This window comes from Sphaeramia orbicularis, chromosome 12 (genome assembly GCF_902148855.1).
Source record: "Sphaeramia orbicularis chromosome 12, fSphaOr1.1, whole genome shotgun sequence".
NCBI lineage: Eukaryota > Metazoa > Chordata > Actinopteri > Kurtiformes > Apogonidae > Sphaeramia > Sphaeramia orbicularis.
The window spans coordinates 17,834,588-17,855,725 of record NC_043968.1 but is presented as its reverse complement, the minus strand read 5'-3'; the positions used below and the strand labels follow the sequence as shown (position 1 = coordinate 17,855,725).

The 21,138-nt window shown below is 36.6% G+C and overlaps 1 protein-coding gene across 2 annotated transcripts in view; it reads right to left on the bottom strand.

Moving 5' to 3' along the window:
• Window positions 1–14,432, bottom strand: part of rph3aa (rabphilin 3A homolog (mouse), a) — a 29,866-nt gene extending 15,434 nt beyond the window's left edge. Inside the window, exon 1 of one of the 2 annotated variants that reach the window (XM_030150423.1) lies at window positions 14,294–14,432. The gene's annotated coding sequence lies outside the window, so the exon portion shown is untranslated. The remainder of the gene's footprint in view (window positions 1–14,293) is intronic. The other variant, XM_030150424.1, reaches the window with a different exon arrangement.
• Between the last annotated feature and the right edge of the window lie 6,706 nt (window positions 14,433–21,138).

The following is a 21,138-nucleotide window of genomic DNA, read 5'->3' as shown; positions in this document are numbered from 1 at the left end:
CATGTCCTACTAACACCAAATGCATAGAAAATAAATGCTCAGGTCTTAAGAGGGTGAGGTGTATTATCCTTACATCCACACAGTGTAAGCTATGTAAACAATTTTACATCCCCATAACATGAGGCTAACATGGGTACACACACTGAGATCAATTACATATCACTCATAGAATTTATAAGCCATAAATGCATCTTTTCCATCAAACCGACAGCTAGAGGTCAACCCATTAACTCACTATAATTTATATATAATATATGACAGCAGCTATGAATTGGAGTCAGGGTCAGCTTTTCTCTCCCTATCAGTCACGTGCACTCACATGCTCATGCACATGGACACATGCAGTATGAATGGGCTATTGACCTGAGCAGTCGCTGCCTTACAATAGATCAATGTGTACTGGAGCTCTGCAGCAGGACATGACACTCCTATCTGATTCTCAATGTCACCCACAGAAGAGGACAGAAACTGCTTACAAATGGCATGATGTCGATATTAACCCCATTTTTACCTCATGACCCTTTCATCATCACTGCTCCTCTCACAGTCTCACAGGTGTCACATGTGTTATATGTCAAACCCACAGAATGTCCTCTCACTATGTTGTACCCTGAGGTGGTGACATTATTTTATCACCCACACAGACGCTCTTCTCTGTCACACATGCATGGCCCCCTTTTTTTTTTATAGGTGTCAATAAACAGGATCATGTGATTAAATGATGATTAGAGCCATCAGCCTCAGTAATACAGGACGTTGTTACATCGATCCATTGTGGTAACGAGAAAGCTGAGCTCAGCGATATGAAACTGAGTAATTACTGAAAGATTGAGATTGAAGACACATGACTTTTCACTTATAGGGGGCTGGCCACAGTCCACATCACAGTGTGAGTAGTTCAGAAAGTTTGAAGGACCTATGAACGATTGCTCATGTGTACTTAAATGGTGCAGATGAAGTGTGTTGAGCAGCCACTAATGATGCCTCTTGGGTATGAGGGCATGACCACCTTAGAGAAGAACAAAGGGCAGGCTGAACACACAATGGAGGGATTTTATATACCCAAGGAGAATACTGTTTTAGCTGATGCAAAGCGTATAGAATTAAAAGCACAGTATGCCATTTATACCACTAGGGGTCAAAATGATAACACAAGATGTGGAAATTTAGGAGATGCTTTCACCCGTCTTGCTGATGAAAATCAATCTGAAATACAGTTTCACAGGCAAAAATTATGTTCAGATGAGGGCAATTTATTATTTTTTTTCTCCTTACCCAATTTCACTCTAAAATACACAAGAATATGTGACTCCTTTGACTGGCAAAACATTTAAACAGGTTATTAATGTTGATTAATGTTGAATATTGTTAGAACTTCAAAAGTAGTTGCTTTTAGACATACTGTTGGCCACAAAGTTGGAATAAAATATCTTTACCTCTTCTTATGAAATGATTATGACAATGTGATTTATTCTTGATAAAAGTGTACCTGGTATGGAGTCATTGCACCTGGTCAAAGGTGATAACTGATGTATATAAATAGGAATAAAAAGAGGAATATGTCTGAAAACAGAATTCTTCCAATTATACGGGCATCAATGTATTTGTGTTCTGGTTATGTTCCAAATCTCTAGACAAAGTAAAGATCTTCTGTCTGTATCAGAGTAGTTTCACACATTATTATACAATTAACAGGTATGTAATAAAAGACAATATCAATTTTCTGTTGCATTCTCTTTAGTCGCCCCTATTGATTACAGGTTTGTGTCTGAAGTATGGGTCAAACAGATTAGAACAGTCACCAGTGAACTTCCACCAGTATCATCAGCCCACTGGCTGCCACGTCTCCACAGTGATTACAGTGATTCACATAGAGTTAGATTGAACCTGCAGCATTGTGTCAATACAAAAAGTGTTTGGATCAGCCACTTCAAGTCCAGCATTCATATTTTGGATATATGAAGCATGTTTCCCCCAGAATAAGATATTAAGTATGATGAAAATCAAGGTGGTGTTGAACTGTGGTCCACGCTTTAATTGATAATCTGACACAGGTTGTCCTACCAAAGACTGGAACTGGGTCTTTGTCTCTCTCACCTCCACTAGCACCTTAACGTAGAACAAAGATGATGTTACAGTCAGTGTGAGTGGACTATAATACAATAAAAGAATAACATGACTATATGTTGGTACACTTTGCTATAGACTGGATTTATGTGTGACATGAATGAGCAGATGTTTTTTTTCTCTTTTTCTGCCTTTAGGTTAACATGTTTTTGGAAGATTCCTAAATGAAAACAGTTGCATGCAGCAGTGTTGTCATGACAGGCTCTATTCCCTGACTGCAGACACAGTCCTGGCTAATTAACAATTGATTAATGCATTAAGATCTGCAGACTGTGGCACTATGGTGTTGTTAAACATTTGACTGCAGAGGATGCAGAGGTGTTTATTTACCCTGAGCTCACCTTGGGGACACCTATGTTACTGTCTGGCAGGTAACCCCTAACCAGCGCCGTGAAAGGTCACTGCAGTCACAGTTATGGAACACATGTCACCACTGTTAATATTTGATGATTTTTTTGTAATTATTATTATTTTGTCACCCAGATAATAAAACTGTAAATCCAATGACTTTCATAAAATAGTTATTATACTTCCAGTGGATCATGGGTACCATTGTGTTAAGTCATTTGACAATAGATAATGATTTAACAGTCATATATTTACATTAAAATCTCAAAGATTGTTACTTAAAATAGGCTGAAACGTTTTTGTCCTTAGCTTGAGGTTAATGCTGTTGTAATGCTAATCTAGAGACAGATAGCTACACAATCTCCATGCAACATACATTTCTGATTCATTTGTTGACTAATTATTGCTCTTTGTTGGGGCATTTAAAAAGATCTACCAACTGGAACTCAGAGAAGATTTGTTTTTTACAGTTTAACAACATAAATTGAATTCCCAATCCATACCTCCAGATGAAAGTCTGCAAACTAACACAGATTACATGAATTGCTCTGCATCTTGAATACACATAAATCACATATATACAGGCATGTTTTTTTTGTTTCTAATCTTTTTTTATTGTATCCATTGTATGTGCTCAACACATACATTTCTTCTCCACGTGGTGAGGGAACAAAGTTAGCAACCACCTAGTGGATATGTTGGGGCTTTTGGTGACTATAACCCAAAGATTTACCTCTGGATTTGTTGAAGATCCTTTTGTACTGACCACACACATGCTGCAAAATGATAATTTCCTGCATAAATTTTACTCAACTGCTCTATCAAACATTACACCATACAACATGACAACCTTAGACACACACAGCCTGACTATCAGAAACACTAGCATTACAGGGTGCGGAATATGAAAAAATGGGCAGTTTTTCCTGTCCTGATCAAATCGTGACTGCCTGACGTCTTCCTCCATGACCTACACCAAGGACACATGTCGCTGCATGACGCCGTGTTTGATTTAGGCTTGTTTTATAGTGTGAGATGACAGAGGGGCGGAACGACCTCCAGGGAGCAGGTGCACTCGCATTTACATATGTGTGCATGCATCTGCGTGCATGTGTGTGTATGTGCATGAGTGTGAGTCCATTTCCGATTATAGGTCATAACTTGTGAAGTGAGGCATTACACTCCTAGACAGATATAGACATTTGTGCCTCTGTTTATTCATCTTCTGTCTGTCTGTCTGTCTGTCTGTCTGTCTGTCTGTCTGCCTGTCTGCCTGTCTGTCTGAGCTCACTCCCAGAAGCTACTTAGTGAAAGTAAAGCAGTCCTTCTATAGTCATCCAACATATAATTACAACTAATATAAATTCAAACTGACATGCAAAACCTGTGCATATATACACACACTCTCTCCCCTGACTGTATGTGGAGAGAGGGGACCTGTCACACATGGTCAGCGGCCTGAAGAAAAGCATTGCAAATTGACGTGAAGTAAAAGGACACCAAGGCATTTTAGCTCCATGAGACTATGTGGGCTGACTAAGAGCTGCAGGGTCACACACACTTACACACACACAAACACAAGTAATTCATTTCAGTGCACAAACAAATGCACATTGTGAGAGAAAGTGTGTAAGTGCCGAAGGGAGGAAAAAGTGTGACGCATTACGTCATTCTCCTGTGTTTCCTGTGATGCTGAAAAGCCTCCCACTGGTTTTACTGTTGTTAATATTTTATATTCATGATACATGTAGAGGAGAGCAAACAAAAATGTGCTTACACTTAATAAATTTGCATGTACATTCTGTAAGTTCTACTGAATAATTAACAAAAGAAAGCCTTTTCCGCAGGTCATAGTCATGTAAAATTAAGCATATGTGATTCAGTACTTTTCCAGATCTCTGTACCAAGGTATGTCTGTCTGTCCTCATTAAGCTTAAAACATGGTATCTCAGGGTCAGTCTGACACAAAATCTTAAATTTTGGTACCAATATTCACTTGCATGGACTTTAGAAATTTTGGTAGCCAAAGATTAAGGCCGCTGTGGCCTCATGTCTGTGCATTCTCATTAATGCATAATTACCAGTAACTAACACATTTAATATACCTGGATCTCTGGGTTCCACTTAACCAGCCACATAATTCCAGTACTTGTAATCGCTTCAGGCCAAAGAATACAGTCAACTATAGCCATGTTATTCACTTATTTTGGTCTATGTCAGCAACAAAAAAGGTAAAGGAGTTCAAACTGCATATTTCAATCTATATCCTTAATTACAAAGGTAAGCACCAGAAGCGTAAGTGAAAACACTTGTGTAGCTACTAGCCAACACTAGCGTAATGATCCCACTCATGTTATGTGACACAGTTCATTTTCCTCATTTTGTTTAAGTCACTGTCTATCTCAGTTTCACACAAGTCAAGATCAGGAGAGTTTACTATGAGGGCTCAGTGCTACTGATCCACTGAGAAAAACGTCTTCTTTGAAGGGACAGATACACACTTGTATTTGAGGAGTCAAAGTAAACCTCTCCCTTTTATAGGCATGGTGCTTTTTCTGGTTTGTGCATTGGTCAGAAAAGTATGATTACTGACTTGCAAACCAGACACAAAGGCACACAGCAATGTTTGGAGTAAACGTAATAGTTCATTGAAAGCTAAAGCATTTTCTGAGACACTGCCCAGGGAAAACTCAAACCAAACAGGTAAAGCTCTGCTGCTTTTTGATAACAGACGGTAGTCCAACATTAAAGAAGTCAGCTTGAGTAACTCACTTAAAATTCTTGTCAGAAAATTGCTTACTTCAAACAGTTAAGTGAGACCAGGGCAGTGGAAGTAGTTGAGCCGGCTGTCGGTTGTACTGCAGACATGTTAGTATCAGCCAATGCATAAAGTGTATCAAAATACAGTGAAACCTAGCCACATTGGTTATTGTTAGTATTAATTCATAGGTGATCTACGTCATGCAAAAGTAACATTACAATTATTTAACACATACATATATGTTAACCTGCATTAACTGGCTGAAATTTCTAGGTGGTGCTTAATATGACAGTGTTAGTTTATGTTAACCTGGTTCCTCTAATGTCCACTTCAGGCTCACGCCAAAAACAAGTAAATCACCAGAGATCTACATGTTAAAATGTAAAAAAAACTGTTTTAGTTTCCACAGCTTAGCCATTTCACTCTTCACGATAACTGGACTGGGGGATTTTTTTTAGTCTGACATGAACGTAACAATGAAGTTCCAGCACAGATTAAAACAGTAGTACAGATGGATATAGTCAGCCTTTTAAAACAATATAAATAACACATAAACATTCTTTCTATTGGGAAATTTTCAGGATTCTTGGGGGCTGTCTGGTGGCCATGAGACAGACTCAGTTCACTTGTCCCTCAGGCCTTGAGTAAAACATGGCAGTGGCTTTTCTTACTCTCTGACAAAATGTTATTTTATTTATTATATTCATGACAAAATACCTGGAAAACATATTCAGTTACTAGCATGCTCTGACACTAGATAATAGATATAATTAATACATAATAAACAATGTACCTCCATTGTTACATTACAAAGCTAAACAACAAAATTGGTAGGAAAAGTGGCGATATTACTAATATAAATGATCGCCAGGCGGGAAAAAATGCAGCACATCATAGGTGAGACAGCAAAATACTTGGCTACAGTTACAAGTTTGAAAATAATGGATCAGTCACTGGACATAAAATGAGGCTAGTCATCCCAGGGAGCCTACTTCAGGAAACTACATACACCTCAACAGCAAAATCCCAGTTATTTACGGTACACAGACCATTCCCTGAGGAGTCCCAAAACTCCCATCTGAATTAGACTGGAACATTTCAGCTCTCCCACATATACACACTCATGTATTCAGCACTCACTATGCAGTTTCCCCCCTTTTATCACCTTCTACTTTCCTTACAGTGTCCCCACAGCTGTTACTTCTCAACCCACCAGAGAGCTCCTCACTACATTCTTTCTTACTTTCCTACGTAAGCTTCATCTTTTCATCCACTCACCCATTCATCACTCATCTACCCATTCATTCACTCTGCTAGCTCCCCTCCTATACGTCCCTCCACCCCTCCACTAAGGCTTGTCAGACTAGGGAGGAAGCAGCTTACGGGGCTTAGTTGTGCAAAGACGCATCACCACCTACTTTATCCTCTGTCTGATGACGCTCTAGTGATCATTAACCCGTACATTCTCACATGCAAGCCCTTTACTGATGATTGCTTTGGTAAAGCTCAACATAGATGTAAGAGTAATCTGGCTTTCAATCCTAACATGGGTGGCTGAAAGCTTTTTCGTCACAGTTTTCTAGAGAATGCTTCACCTACTGTGTATTAGCAGAGACGGCTGAGCAACAAAACACATTAGGAACAAATGGGGGAGGCTTTCAGAAAGTGTTACGATACATGAGTGTCTGTTTCTACATGCATGACTGTACTTGTTATTATCATTATTTGATCATGAAACCGAAAGGACATATTTGGCACATACAGACAGATTGTAATGAGCATCTTGTCATGTGTTTGTTTACCCTGGCTGCTCGCTGTGCCTGGTTAGTTCAGTAACACATCATACGTCCTCGTGGTAAGTGGTGAGTGGAAATCCCAGACTCTTTATCTGTATACATGTCTATAAACCAGGGCTAGTATTGAAGCCACTAAACAAACCTCAGGCTAATTGACTCTATTCCTTTCTCTCTTTCCATCTTTCTAATGGTACCACATTTCTCAGTCTGGGTGAGACAGAGCACTGAGGGAGGGTCTGAATGGAACATTGTGTGTAGAGAGACATAGAAATGAGTAATAATGAGAAATAGGGAGTGGTGTAGGGTGACATGTCCTCCTGTGTTGTTCATTGTTACAGATTGTGCCCTAGTGAGGTATGGGCCACCACTAGCCTCATCATTCATCATTGTCGAGGTCTGATCTACCAATGGATTATTACATTATTTACTAGAGATGGCCATTTCGGGGTGGGGGGGTTTGTTCTGTTCATTTGTTTTTTGACAGTTAACGTATTGCTCCAAAGAATGCACATGTGTACAGTTAGTTTTAAATCTGGTGACTGTGAAAGCCAAAATATCATTCATTATTTTTATTTAACCCATAACAACCCAGTTCTACTTTTGTGTCAGTTCCCAAATGATTTTTTCTCTATATTCAACCTTTCGTAAGTGTTTTTTCACCACTTATTGTTATATTATTCTTTTTATTTTGAGTTTTTTCAGTGTAAATCATGTATTTTCCTATATTTAGTTAACGCGTTGCTTCAAAGAATGCACATGTGTACAGTTAGTTTTAAATCTGGTGACTGTGAAAGCCAAAACATATAAAAAACATGAATTTACTACTCATCAAACCTACAAATGAGCCCTTATCTGCTGAACAAAAACATCTGCCTTCGTTATTTTTATTTAACCCATAACAACCCAGTTCTACTTTTGTGTCAGTTCCCAAATGATTTTTTTCTCTATATTTAACCTTTTGTAAGTGTTTTATCACCATTTATCGTAATATAATCCTTTTTATTTTGAGTTTTTTCAGTGTAAATCATGTGTTTTCCTGTATTCAGCTAACGTATTGCTTCAAAGAATGCACATATGTACAGTTAGTTTTAAATCTGGTGACTGTGAAAGCCAAAACATATTAAAAAAAAAAAGGAATTTACTACTCATCAAACCTACAAATGAGCCCTCATCTCCTCAACAAAAACATCTGCCTTCGTTATTTTTATTTAACCCATAACGACCCAGTTCTACTTTTGTGTCAGTTCCCAAATGATTGTTTCTCTATATTTAACCTTTCTTAAGTGTTTAATCACCATTTATTGTAATAGTGTCCTATTTATTTTGAGTTTTTTAAGTGTAAAATGTGTACTTTCCTATATTTAATTCACTGATCATGTGATCATGTAGATGTTCATAAAAGCTCAGCGTAAATTAAAAGGTTACATCAGAAACAGAGAAAATTGAAGAACAACTGACTTTTTCATTAAAATCTAGTTTCCATCCACTGTCATTGATCCAACTCCATGGGTTTTACTGGTGAATCAATGTTGTAGAAGATGACGATGTTTCCACATTCACTACGGAGCCTCTGAACGTCCAAATGGGTCATATCTGATGACCATGAAAAGATGACAAACTGCATTTTACACCAATTATTTACATGTATTAATAGGATTAGTGGATCAACGGGTATTAAACAGCTTAGATCAATAGATGGTCTTGGTCGCTAGTGGCTGCTTGGGTCTTTATGGGTTAAATGAAAAAAAAAAACTGTCCTGAAATGGAGAAGTTCAACAATAGACTGAAACAACTCTTAAATCAGCTTCACATAATGCTTCCATCTGTCTAGCATTCTTAGTGATAAAGATGAGGGATAAAGCCTTTTGTCACTGTAATTGCTCATACTTTCATAGAAGTATATGAAGTATGGTGAAGTAGATCTGAATGAATGTGTCAGATTTCATTTTACTGAGCTCTGAAACGGAAATTCAGATTCATCTCCTGCTATCTTGGAGAGCTAGCAGGACAGCCATTTTCCCAGTTGGCTATGTTTTATCAAGGACAAAGATAAAGCACCCCTGATGTGGAAGGTAATGTTATATAGCAGATTCATGGTACTTGTATAACTTTTAGAGGTGCCATTGTCATCAATACAAATGAACAACTGTTATAAAAGTATCTTTGACTAAAAAGTCACCGCTGTGTATAAAAAAACTTTAATGTATAAGTTTTCTACAGTTACGTGTCACCAAAGGGACCAGGGTCTAAATTTAGTCCTGCGATACTGATAATAGTAGCTCTTGTCCTGTATTGAAGATGACACACTAGAGGAGGGATGATTCCAGTCATCAGGTGAACACATGCTACAGCCCTGAGATCTTCAAAGGGAGACGAGAAACTGTTTCTATTCGTTTCTCTGCTGCTTGTAAGTCTTTCTAAGTTGTTTGTGTACAGATGCTGACGCCTATGACAGGACTATTGTACTAATGGAGTGTGTACACTATATTGAATGAACCATATGAGTCATTATGGTTCAGCTAAGTCCATCCTCAGTGTTTATGTGGCTTAAATGGTTGCTTTCTGTTTGCTCATAACTTTCTACTTTCTAATTTAGTATTACTTCTATTTCTTATATGTACTTCTAATATCAGTATCTCTGTACTAATGTAGCTACTGTGAAAGTTACACCTTGTTTCCTGTTCTGGGATAATTATATAGTAAATACTTTTGCCAGAATAGACACTTACTTCTCCTTTTGGTGCTGTATAGTGTAACAGACTGGTAGCAACACAATGAAAACACTCTTGGCTAAAGCTGCTCACTCACCAGCTCTGTTCTTTTCATCACCTCATCCTCTTTATCACAGCTATTTCTCCTCATCCTCATGTGTTCCAGGTCCCTTTGATGCAGTAGGATTAAAATAATATGTCTGTGAGCTGTCATAACGGTATTATGTTTTCAACCTCACTTTTGTTTGCATGGCTATTAATATACGTCTTATTGTTAAACATGTGCTACCCTGAGTACCTTCTGCTACGTCATGCATCTTCCTGTTTCAAAGTGACAGAAATGCCAAAGTTTTTTGGCACGTCTTACACATTAATGTTCTATGGTTATTAAAGTGAGTTTATGCAATGTTTTTACTATATAAGAAAAATGACATTAAATGAGCTTTACTGAATTGAGAATACAGAGCTATGGAGTTATACCAAAGATCCCACTGTGTAGGATTATGGAGATAAGCAGTGTATGTTTTCACACCAACAGTTCAGTGGATTTTTATGACCACTAGAGGGAGTGGTGAGTCACTCTGCCGGTCTGAGGAAAACTAACACCATGGGGCCTTTGAATAAAGTAACAGAAAGTGACAAGATGGGATGAGAGCCACTAAGAAACAAGTTTTAGAGTCAAAGAAATGACAAAATGATACAAGCTAGTAGCACTGTTGTTTTCGCCACTGGACACAGATATAAATGAAAAGAATGGAGTTTAATGCTGAAATCACAGCATTTCTCCCACATCGTAGAGTTTGATTATGAAGCTTTTGAAACTATAAAGTTAATATCTTTGACTTTAGGTTTGCCAGTTCAGACTAAACTGTGATCATACCCAACTTCATTTCTGTTGTGAGTTTGCAAAATTAATTCTTAATATAACCGCCTCAACCTTAACCCTTTCATGCATAGGTCACTCTAGTGGACAGTTCTTCTCCAGCTGTTCTTTTGTATATTAATAGGTTTTGATGTTTTAGTTCCATATCAGCCAACACAGTGGACACTTACGCACCATCCCATACACTGACATTCATACCATTACTGTAACTTTGCTGTTCTTGATAAACCTGATCTGCAGTAACATGTTTAAGTGTAAATCATTTTTTATTTGTTAGACAAAAGGTTTTTTTTTTGCATATTATCTCCATGAAGTGAGTAATTACTAGCATTAGAATATGTTAAAATGTGAGAAGACATCAGATTAGCAGCATTAAAAATGTTTTTATTTCATTGTTTTCACATCACTTTCTGATAATGGGTTTTAAACACATGTTTCTTTACTTCAAAAATTAAATGCATGGATATTTTTGTAACTCCATAGAAAAAAAAAACAAAACTCGATTTCATTGTTTTTTTCGTGCCTAAGGAGGAATAAAAACACTGAAGAAAAAAATCTTGACTAGGGTTCTCACAATTCACGCATGAAAGGGTTAAAGCACCAACTGGAAAAGGTAGGCAGTTACTGACAGCATCACTAGCATTGAGGTAATTCTAATAGTATAATCTCATTGGTGTCACTCTTGTTTTGCACCATAGACCATTGATGCCCCCAAAGGGTCCAGTGTTTGCAAACTGAAATATTTCCATAGAGATAGTATGTAGTCCAGGTACTTTTTTTTTATGCTACGCCTCAGAGTTACTAAAACATGTCACATTTTAGAATACTAAAGAGCATGCTAGAATGTAATTTGCACTCCAGGCCTCATTGAACATTTATGCTGAAGGTGTTGCGTAGTTATAACTTGTGCACAGAAATGTCATTTATTTTGTCAGTGGACTAATTTGCCTACTCTTTATGTGTCTTTAGAACATGATTGAAACAACCAAGACCAACAACATCCTGAAGAACTGTTTAGTTTCTGGTACCTGAGTTTGGAAATAAAAGTTGCAGTTTATGACTCCCAAGTTTGTCTTTAAATGCCAGACATGCAGAAAATACTTCATGTTACACAAACCTTGTGGGAAAAAAACAAATAAATAAATAAAAATATCTAGTTTTACTGTCTAACAAAATTGTACTATGGGTCACACAAAGCTACTGTCTGACAGAAATGGACATTTCAGTCCTGAGGCTAGTAACAGGTTATTTGGGTCACACATGAGAGAAATCCACAGAGAGTGGCACGTATACACATCCACACACACAGAAACAAACACACAAACACAATGCCTTCAACCCTTCCTGACTGAACAATTCAAGTGTGCCTGTGATATACTGCTAATCAAACACTTCTGGCCACAGTGGATTTGTACAACACATCTGCTGCTCCCGCTGAGCTCAGAGAATTCCCGAGCGCTGAAAACGATAAAGCCTCAGCTGGAGGAAAGAGGAGGAGTGAAGACAATCACTGTATATTTCAACCATCCAAATTGTTAAAAGCTGCAATGAATGAGTTCATGTGGAACAGTTCTCACAGGAAGTAACAGGAAATGGGAAATTCATGAATTTTAATTGATTCCTTAAATGGAAATGGTTAGAATGGGCTTGACCCCAGCTCAGCCACTGTTTTATGATAAAAGAGGCAATTTCAGTCATTTAAGCAGGATCGGAGCTCGTATAAAATCTATACATTTGCCATTTCATGATGATAGTGGAGAATGTTACACTTAAATGTCATTCAGTGTGTGTGTGTGTGTGTGTGTGTGTGTGTGCGTGTGTGTGTGTGTGTGTGTGTGTGTGTGTAATGTTTTGCATGTTAGTTATTCTGTAGTTAATGGCCTTATTTGGGGCATGAAGATCATTTAAAAAATATATATTCAGCACAAGTGTAGCATGACCACTTGTCCTATGGACTACTTTACTCATGATAAATAGCTTTTGCTTTTGGTATACTTGCTCCATACATTAGTAATATTAATCAATCATCCTGTCAGGTGTCAAGATGCACATCATGGCTGATGATGGCTGGCTCACTGTATCAGCATTAAAGGGTTACATCACTCAGACAGAAACAATTGTACCACTATTTTTTTGTATTTGCACAGTTTTAACAGTGCCATTATTCTAACCTCAAACCTGAGCAAATAAGACAAAAAAGTAAGTAAGAAAATAAAGGCTTCAGGTCAAATTATCCTTCATCAAACTACAAACTCATTTCTGCACCAGATTGAAGACTAAGATGTTTTACGTCTGAAGACAGCACTAAAGACAATTAAGACTTGACCAGCGTCATCTCAAAAAGCACAGACGCAAGAAAAAAATAGAACGACAGTAAGAAGTATTTCCCCTGAGTTCAGCAGCTAGGGGGTGTTGAGTTGGCGTGAACCGTTTCTGCTCAAGCACATTAGCCACATCAGTCAGCACCTGAGCGCTCAGCGGCCCGTATAATCCACCACCACCCACCTCACACACTACAGTCGATACGGCTGATTAGGGGTCAAGGGATGTATTTAGCAGGCCTTACAGGGAGCATGGGAAAGAGAAACAGGCTCAATAAGCCAGACTATGGCAGAGGATGATAGACCAGAATAAAAAAAGAAATGTTTTAATGCTGCAAATCAATTTCACAGACACAGTAAATAAGTCTGTGCCTCTTTTCTTCCTCCTCTTCTCCTCATCCCATCCTCCTCTGCTTCGACTTCATTGCTGCCACTACATGTTAGTTGGAGAGCATGGTTCTTCACTCTGTACAGTGACTGTGGACTGTGGAACTGACCAGTGACTAAAACAACCTGCTCCATCCGTGGGCTCCTCCACACACATTTTTCACTTTATACATACTCTTTCTTTTATGTGAGATTTAAAAGGGAAAAAAACAAACACTTAACAAGATACTAGTTCTGCCTCAGGATTAGCCAATGTAAATAGGTCTCTGCTGCATGGGTTTGTCATTCATTTGCATACATTACAGTTATCAGGTCCAAGGATAATGCGGAGAATAATGACTTACACTTGGAGCTTTTTATACTTGATAAAAGTCAAACTGATACATCTGCACACGTATATTGGTGTGTCAGCATATCAGAGTACAATAAGAAATTGGGATACAGGAATCTCAGTGTCAGTTACATAGTTTGTCCCCAAGACAGCACGGACAGCTGTACTTCTCAAATAAAGAACTCAATACGAGTCTCGAAAATCTAATCTTTCAGTGCCAGTTTTTCAATAATTAATTCCATACATTTACCAAAATAATCAAACACCGGTCAATAGTTTCTATCTCAGTATTGGTCTTAATAATAATAATAATAATAATAATAATAATAATAATAATAATAATAATAATAATAATAATAATAATAATATATACTTAACTGCATGGATAGAAATTTTTTTGAGGTATATTAAAGAACAAGTGCCAGTTTGTAGCCAATAACAATTACCTGTTACAAAGCTAAAACATTAAAAAAAAAAAAAAAAAAATCTTTCATTGTCATGTACTGGTAAATGATTGCTGATTGCAAACATTTTTATTGAAACTTAAATTCAGTTTTCTGCTTTGGTCTGAAATAACAAAAAACTGATCAAATTCATTATCCGAAAAACCAATGATTTCTGCTCTTACCTGAGGTTCTCAAACAGATGTGGTGTTGTTCTTTTTTTCTGTCAGGATGCTTCAGTGTGTCACAAAGTGTTACGACAGCAGCCCTGTGTCAGCATCCAGCATCCTCTCTTGTACTCTCCTCCTCTCTGCCAGCCTCTTCAACATACACAGTAGTAAAGCCTCGCTCCACCCCCCATGCTCTCTCACTCTCCCTTTTCTCTCTCTCTGTTTAACTAAATCCGTCCACTCTCGTCTCGTCAACACAAGACAAAATGGTGATGCAACTACAACTGAAACTGTACTATAAAACCATTTCACAGCTTAACCATCATTTACTGTGTGGAGCATAACTAGTGATAATCACAGATCAATTACTTGTCCTTTTCAGATGTTGCATGACAACTGAAATCCACTTCAGTCCATTTAACCCTCCCTTTGTGGCTGTATATTTGTACTACAAAAGCCTTGTATTCAAACACCATATGGGAATACTTTCTAATAGATCTATTTTTGGTTCTTTATTTACCCTAAAGCAAAACAGCTGCACTTATTATGTGCAATACAATACAAATCCAATATGCCGGCTGCACTGTGCAATTAGAGACCATAATGATTATGTAATTCTATTATTCACAAAATGTAGCTAAGAGTTAACCTTAAGCCATTTTCAAGAAGCATACAGTCACTGGAGCAATAAAGACAGTTTCTGTTACTGTCACACACATGTGACATGTGACATGTGAAATTGTATCTCTGCAGGATGCCATGATATTGAAGTGAGCATCGGTGTCTGTGGAACCACTTTGATTTATTGAATCATTGTTAGTGTGTCCCTAAGGAGTACTTTGTGACCTCTAAAGGTTTGGCTAAAATTAAACAACTGCCAGTCATCTAAAAATGGGTTCCACTGAGTGGTCTGCTGTTGCCCCCTTGTGGCTCCTTCACTATATTATCTAATAATTTGTCAGTGGCCTCGTCCTCTGTGTCGTGTAATTATGGTACATTGCACACTTAATTGGCCAAACATTTCACTGGCTATGAGATTTGCATGAAAACGAATGACAACTCAACCTTGAAAAACTGCCAAAACAGGCTGTTGGTGTGTGTCAAGACGTGAGGAGCATGTTCTGCAACTGCTCAGGGACTTGAGTTTGGTTTTCTTAATTAAAGAATGAAAATACCAATTAGGCTCCAGTGTGACCTTTTCAGTGTGGTGAGACATTGTGCATTTAAAGCTGTGGGGAGGGTCTGCTCCACAGCTTCACTCTGGATAGAAAACAACTTGCATGGAAAGCAGTTGCTGGCAGGCAGATAATATTAGAAATAGGCTAAGGGTAATTTTAAAAAAATCCTGTTACTTCAAGCTTTAGACATAAATAGGTTATTGAACATGCTGTAGCCTATATAGTGTTAGATTCTCTATGTTATTGACCCAGATTTTAAGACAATAGCCTACAGGATGAAGATATCACCCTATCATTATTTGCCTAAATTACTTTTCTAATCTGATTAACTACACTACATTTCTGACTTTTATTTGTGTAAATGAAGTAATAGATAGAATGTGGGCTGCAATTGCCTAACTGTATATTAAGAGACAGGAAATAATACCTTGTTTAGGCTGTTTAGCTTTTGTCTAGGTGTGGGTAAATCTTGTTTTACCTTGAGTTTTGGTGAGTTTTATTTAGGTGTTAAATTGAGCTTGTCATCATCAACAAACAACATTAATCAATGTAAGAAAACATATAGTTATAAAGGAATAAAAAGAAAAGTTGGACACCACTGTTATGTCTGTCAAGCATATGCTGCTGTTAGTATAGCACAAAGACAGGGAATGGGAGGAGCTCATAGCTATAGCTAGGTAACTAGCAAATCCAGCCAATAAACTGCTCGTAAATACACTATATCACGTTTATTTATGCTGGACAAAAATGTACAGCGCATTTGTCATTTAACACTGGGTCTTTGTTAAGTTCTCACCTAAGACGCTGCTGGGTAGCCTTTTCCTCCTGTTTCTGGTGTTTTTTGACTGATGGTCTTAACCACTGTAATTTACCAAAACCATCTTTTTTTCAATATGGTTTCAAACTAAAAAGGGAGATATTATGGATTACTCTGTCTTTTCATGGTTCTACGTTATTCTATTAAGTGTTTATGTTCCTCTGGAGATTCATTTTATTTACTTTAAGGCATACTGAATTAGCAATTGCTAGTTACATAAATAAACTTACCTTGATCTTATGTAAATCATGAATGTAATGCAGGACAATTGCAGCTCACTTATCAGATGCTCATAACATGTATTTTCCCCAAAGCTATGATAAATTTACCAGCATATTCATGTTTTACCATACCCCCTGCACTAGAAAAAATACAGTGTAAGCCCATTTTTCCAGTGCAGTGTAGGGATCCAGTCGATTCTCATAGATGTTTTGTCCACAGATGCACTAGTTTGCTAATTAAACTTCAACCACAGAGGTGTTTGTCTGATTCTTTCCTCACATATTTACATAATTACCCTGATTATGCAAACACATCATCACTTACATAAGCCATGGAGTAGACCTGCATATCAACTGGGGGCCCTCTGTTAGTATTAATGTAATGAAATGGGTACTGACCTAATGCACAGCAGAAAAAGGCACCATGGTGATGGATGGATGATATGATCTGCACTTGACACTGAAATGCTTTAAGGTTCAGGGTTTGACTTTCTTTAGCTGTTATGATAGTTGGCCACAGGTCTTCCCATCAGCAGGTCAGCTGAAATACAGCAAAATGCACAACAATAACAAGATATGAGTGTGATTAACCCTTTCATGCATGAATTATGAGAACCTTAGTCAATTTTTTTTTTTCTGTAGTGTTTTTATACCTCCTTAGGCATAAAAAAAAATTGCGATCAAGTTTTTTTTTCATGGAGTTACAAAAATGTCCATGCATTTAATTTTTTAAGTAAAGAAATATGTATTTAAAACCCAACATCAGAAAGTAAAATGAAAACAATGAAATAAAAACATTTTTAAGGCTGCAAATTTGATGTTTTCTCACATTTTACCATACTCTAATGCTAGTTATTACCTCATATAATATGCAAAAAACAACTCTTTTTGTCTAACGAATAACAACTGATTTACACTTAAACATGTTACTGCAGATCAGGTTTATGAAGAACAGCAAAGTTACAGTAATGGTATGAATTGCAGTGTATTATGGGATGTTGCATAAGTGTCCACTTTGTTGGCTCATATGGAACTAAAACAACAAAACCTATGAATATACAAGAGAACAGCTGGAGAAGAACTGTCCACTGGAGTGACCACAATGCATGAAAGGGTTAAAGAAAGGAATAGACCATGAGAGTAAATGTGAGCCTCATGCCTTATAAAACCTCCCCATTTGAGAAGTCGTCAACAAGTTATTAGCTTCATGGAATCACAAGAAAGGGGAAAAAAATTTAAATTGATTGAAAGCAGTGATGGAGAAAGACAAGGAAGCTCAGTTAATGACAAATGACGGATAAATGCCAAATTCATGACCAGGCATGCTGGGAGCTTAAGGTCAGTGATGTGTGTGTATGTGTGGGCATGTGCCTGCCTGCCCTGCACACACACACACACACACACACACACACACACGTCTGTTCTGTAATGTCATTAATAACCCTGGGTATGAAGTCCTCCAGAGAAACTGTCCAGATGCTGCTCCTACGCTTTACATCCATGCATGCCTCAAAGCGAGTGTGTGTTTTTATGTGTGCTCCTACATCTACTGCTGAGATGTCATAACCCATCAAGTTTTAGTGTCCCTGGTGGTGGCATGAGACACCCCTGGTGGGGCAGTATAGGCTAAGCACTGAGTCTCACGAATGGAAGATCTAAAACCAGACGCTGAAGCCTCCCCTGAGGAGCTTGTCTGTCTCTGTCTGATGTTAGACTGGAGAGACTAAAAAGAGACTCAAGGAAAAAGACTAAAAAAGGAGGCAGACATGATGAAAAACATAGTAGAAGGTTTTCATACAGAAAAGACACATGGATTAAAGCAACACAAATAACAAATAGAGTTAACAACTAGTTTCACTATAATAAGATTAGAAGGTTAAGTGGTGTATGTATTAACCTTTTCAGCATTTCAAAATGAGAGACACATTTAACACATTTTGCACCAAAGGCTTTAAATTCACATATTTTCAGGAAAAGTATCAAATGCAGAGTTTTGTATTGGTTGGATATAGCACTGGGCCCACAAGCTTCTGTATTCAGTAAATGTACATAACATTTCTGTTTACTTACGAGGTTTTAAGTTAATTACAGCCATACTTATTTGAACCTTTCCTGAATCAAACTGATGCAATGTAGATTTATTGTGGAGCACAAGAAAGACTTTAGGATTGCAATTTTTTTTTTTTTTTTTTTTTTACGTTTCCTGTGGATTACAAGTCACTTATTTTCAACCCTACTTTTCAGAATCTATAGCCAAAACCAAAGTACTTTTTTCATGACCTCAGCCACTTTTTTAGTCATTACTTTTTACTTTTTTTAGTCTTTTTATTCATGCCACATTTTTTAGCATGATTTAACAGATTTCCCAGCATCCGCGTGATGTCTCTGAAAATGTGTAAGAATTTAGTGAGATTTTTGAATGAATTTGAGCATTTCATGTTGATTACTGTACATTTCATGCTGAACCATTGTTAACAGCTTAGCATCTTTAAATCATAGTTATTATCAGAGTAATGTTTTTGCGTGGCCATCAACAGACTGGGGAGATCTGGCTCCGCAGCTGCTAACTGTTACACATTAATACAGTTATCATAGATTTGGATTGTATTGATTATACAGAGGGTGGGATTAGTGTATGAATACAGTAATTATTGTACATTTGGCTATGCTGGTCCTTTTTGAGGGAGAAGTGAAGTGACAGAGGAATGCTGTTAAAGTGTTCCCACAGAGCTGGAAGCCCTTGTCATTGTGTTTTCCACAACCCTGATGAAGGTATTGGTGGTACTATGTAAATCTTCAGGTACATAATCTAAATACTTTAAGAGCTGGATGGACCAAAGACCCAAACAGATAAATTCATGTTATAAAATGATTCCAAATGTTGAACATGGCTCAGACACTGCTTGACCGTTAAAAAAGTAAGTCTAACCAGTGCTCTAATGTTAGTATTTGATGTATGATGATGTGATATGTTTGGAAAAAGGAAATAAAAAGCGCAAAGTCATTTAAAAAAAAAAAAAAAAAGTAATCTATTAAACAGGATGTTTTCTGGTGAAGTTGATTATGAGATTAAAAAAAAAAAAGTCACCCTATTTTCCCTTAGTCTTTATTATCCAAATTAAGCCCACCCTGATAAACTTTACAGTCCTGTCCAAATATGTTTTCCTGTATATGCCACTCTGTAGACCAAAACAGACGTAAAACAAAGAATAAATATTTACCTGCCATGTAGACAGAAAATTAACAGTGATCTGTGTGTTGTAAAAGTTGCGAGAATGTACTGATAACTTTCGGGAGATTCAAAATATTTTCCCGGAAATAATCTATGTAATTTCCCTGAAGCTGCAGAGAATAAACTCAGCAGACACACACACACACACACACACACATATACATACATATACATATATATATATATACATATATACATATATATACATATATATATATATATATATACATATATACATATATATACATATATATATATATATATATATACATATATATATATATATATATATATACATACATATATATATATATATATACATACATATATATATATATATATATATATATACATATATATATATATATATACATATATATATATATATATACACATATATATACATATATATACATATATATATATACATATACATATATATATATATATATATATATATACATATATATACATATATACATATATATACATATATATACATATATACATATATATATATATATATATATACACATATATATACATATATACATATATACATATATATATACATATACATATATACATATATACACATATATATATACATATATATATATATATATACATATATACATATATATATATATATACATATACATATACATATACATATATATATATATATATATATATATATATATATATATATATATATATATATATATATATATATATATATAAAGTCATAAAGCACATGACGCTGACTCCAACTGTGATTCAGCGATTTGCCAGACAAAAAAAAAAAAAAGAAAAAGAAATTGAAATGAAAGTTAGATGAAAACTATAAAACGATCTTCTTGTCTACAGATTGTGTCAGGTTTACATGACTTTACTGTTACAATTTAAAGAGCAAATTTAATGCGGGATTAGCTAATGCAGTTATTATTCATGGGGAAAACAGTATTTACATGACTAAATGTAATGGGGATGCTTTATTTTTAAAAGGTTGCAGGGGTGATAATATTTTTGCCATGGTCTGTGCATGAAGTGAAGGAAACCACAGTGTGAGTATGTCTTCTCTAGCCAAGCCGGGTGCTCTGAAACAGTGTCCCTCAGGGCAGTCAGGTGACTGGTCAGTGTCTGGGTGCTGGGTGAGCCATGAGAGCCAGGAGCAAGGAGAGCAGGAGACCTTTTAATAGAAGGGCCACTGAATGACGGAGGGAAACATTTACAGTGTGTATGGGAAGAACTGCTATTTTCTAATGTAATGAATTAATTGACACTTGGAGCTTGTGTTGTTATGCATCACTGGGAAGTGACACAATACATGCAGTTATGTGTTTAGAATACAGCTCAATTTAGTAAAAAACACGAGTCAGAATACTTAAGGGGGTTACTTATTGCTCTTT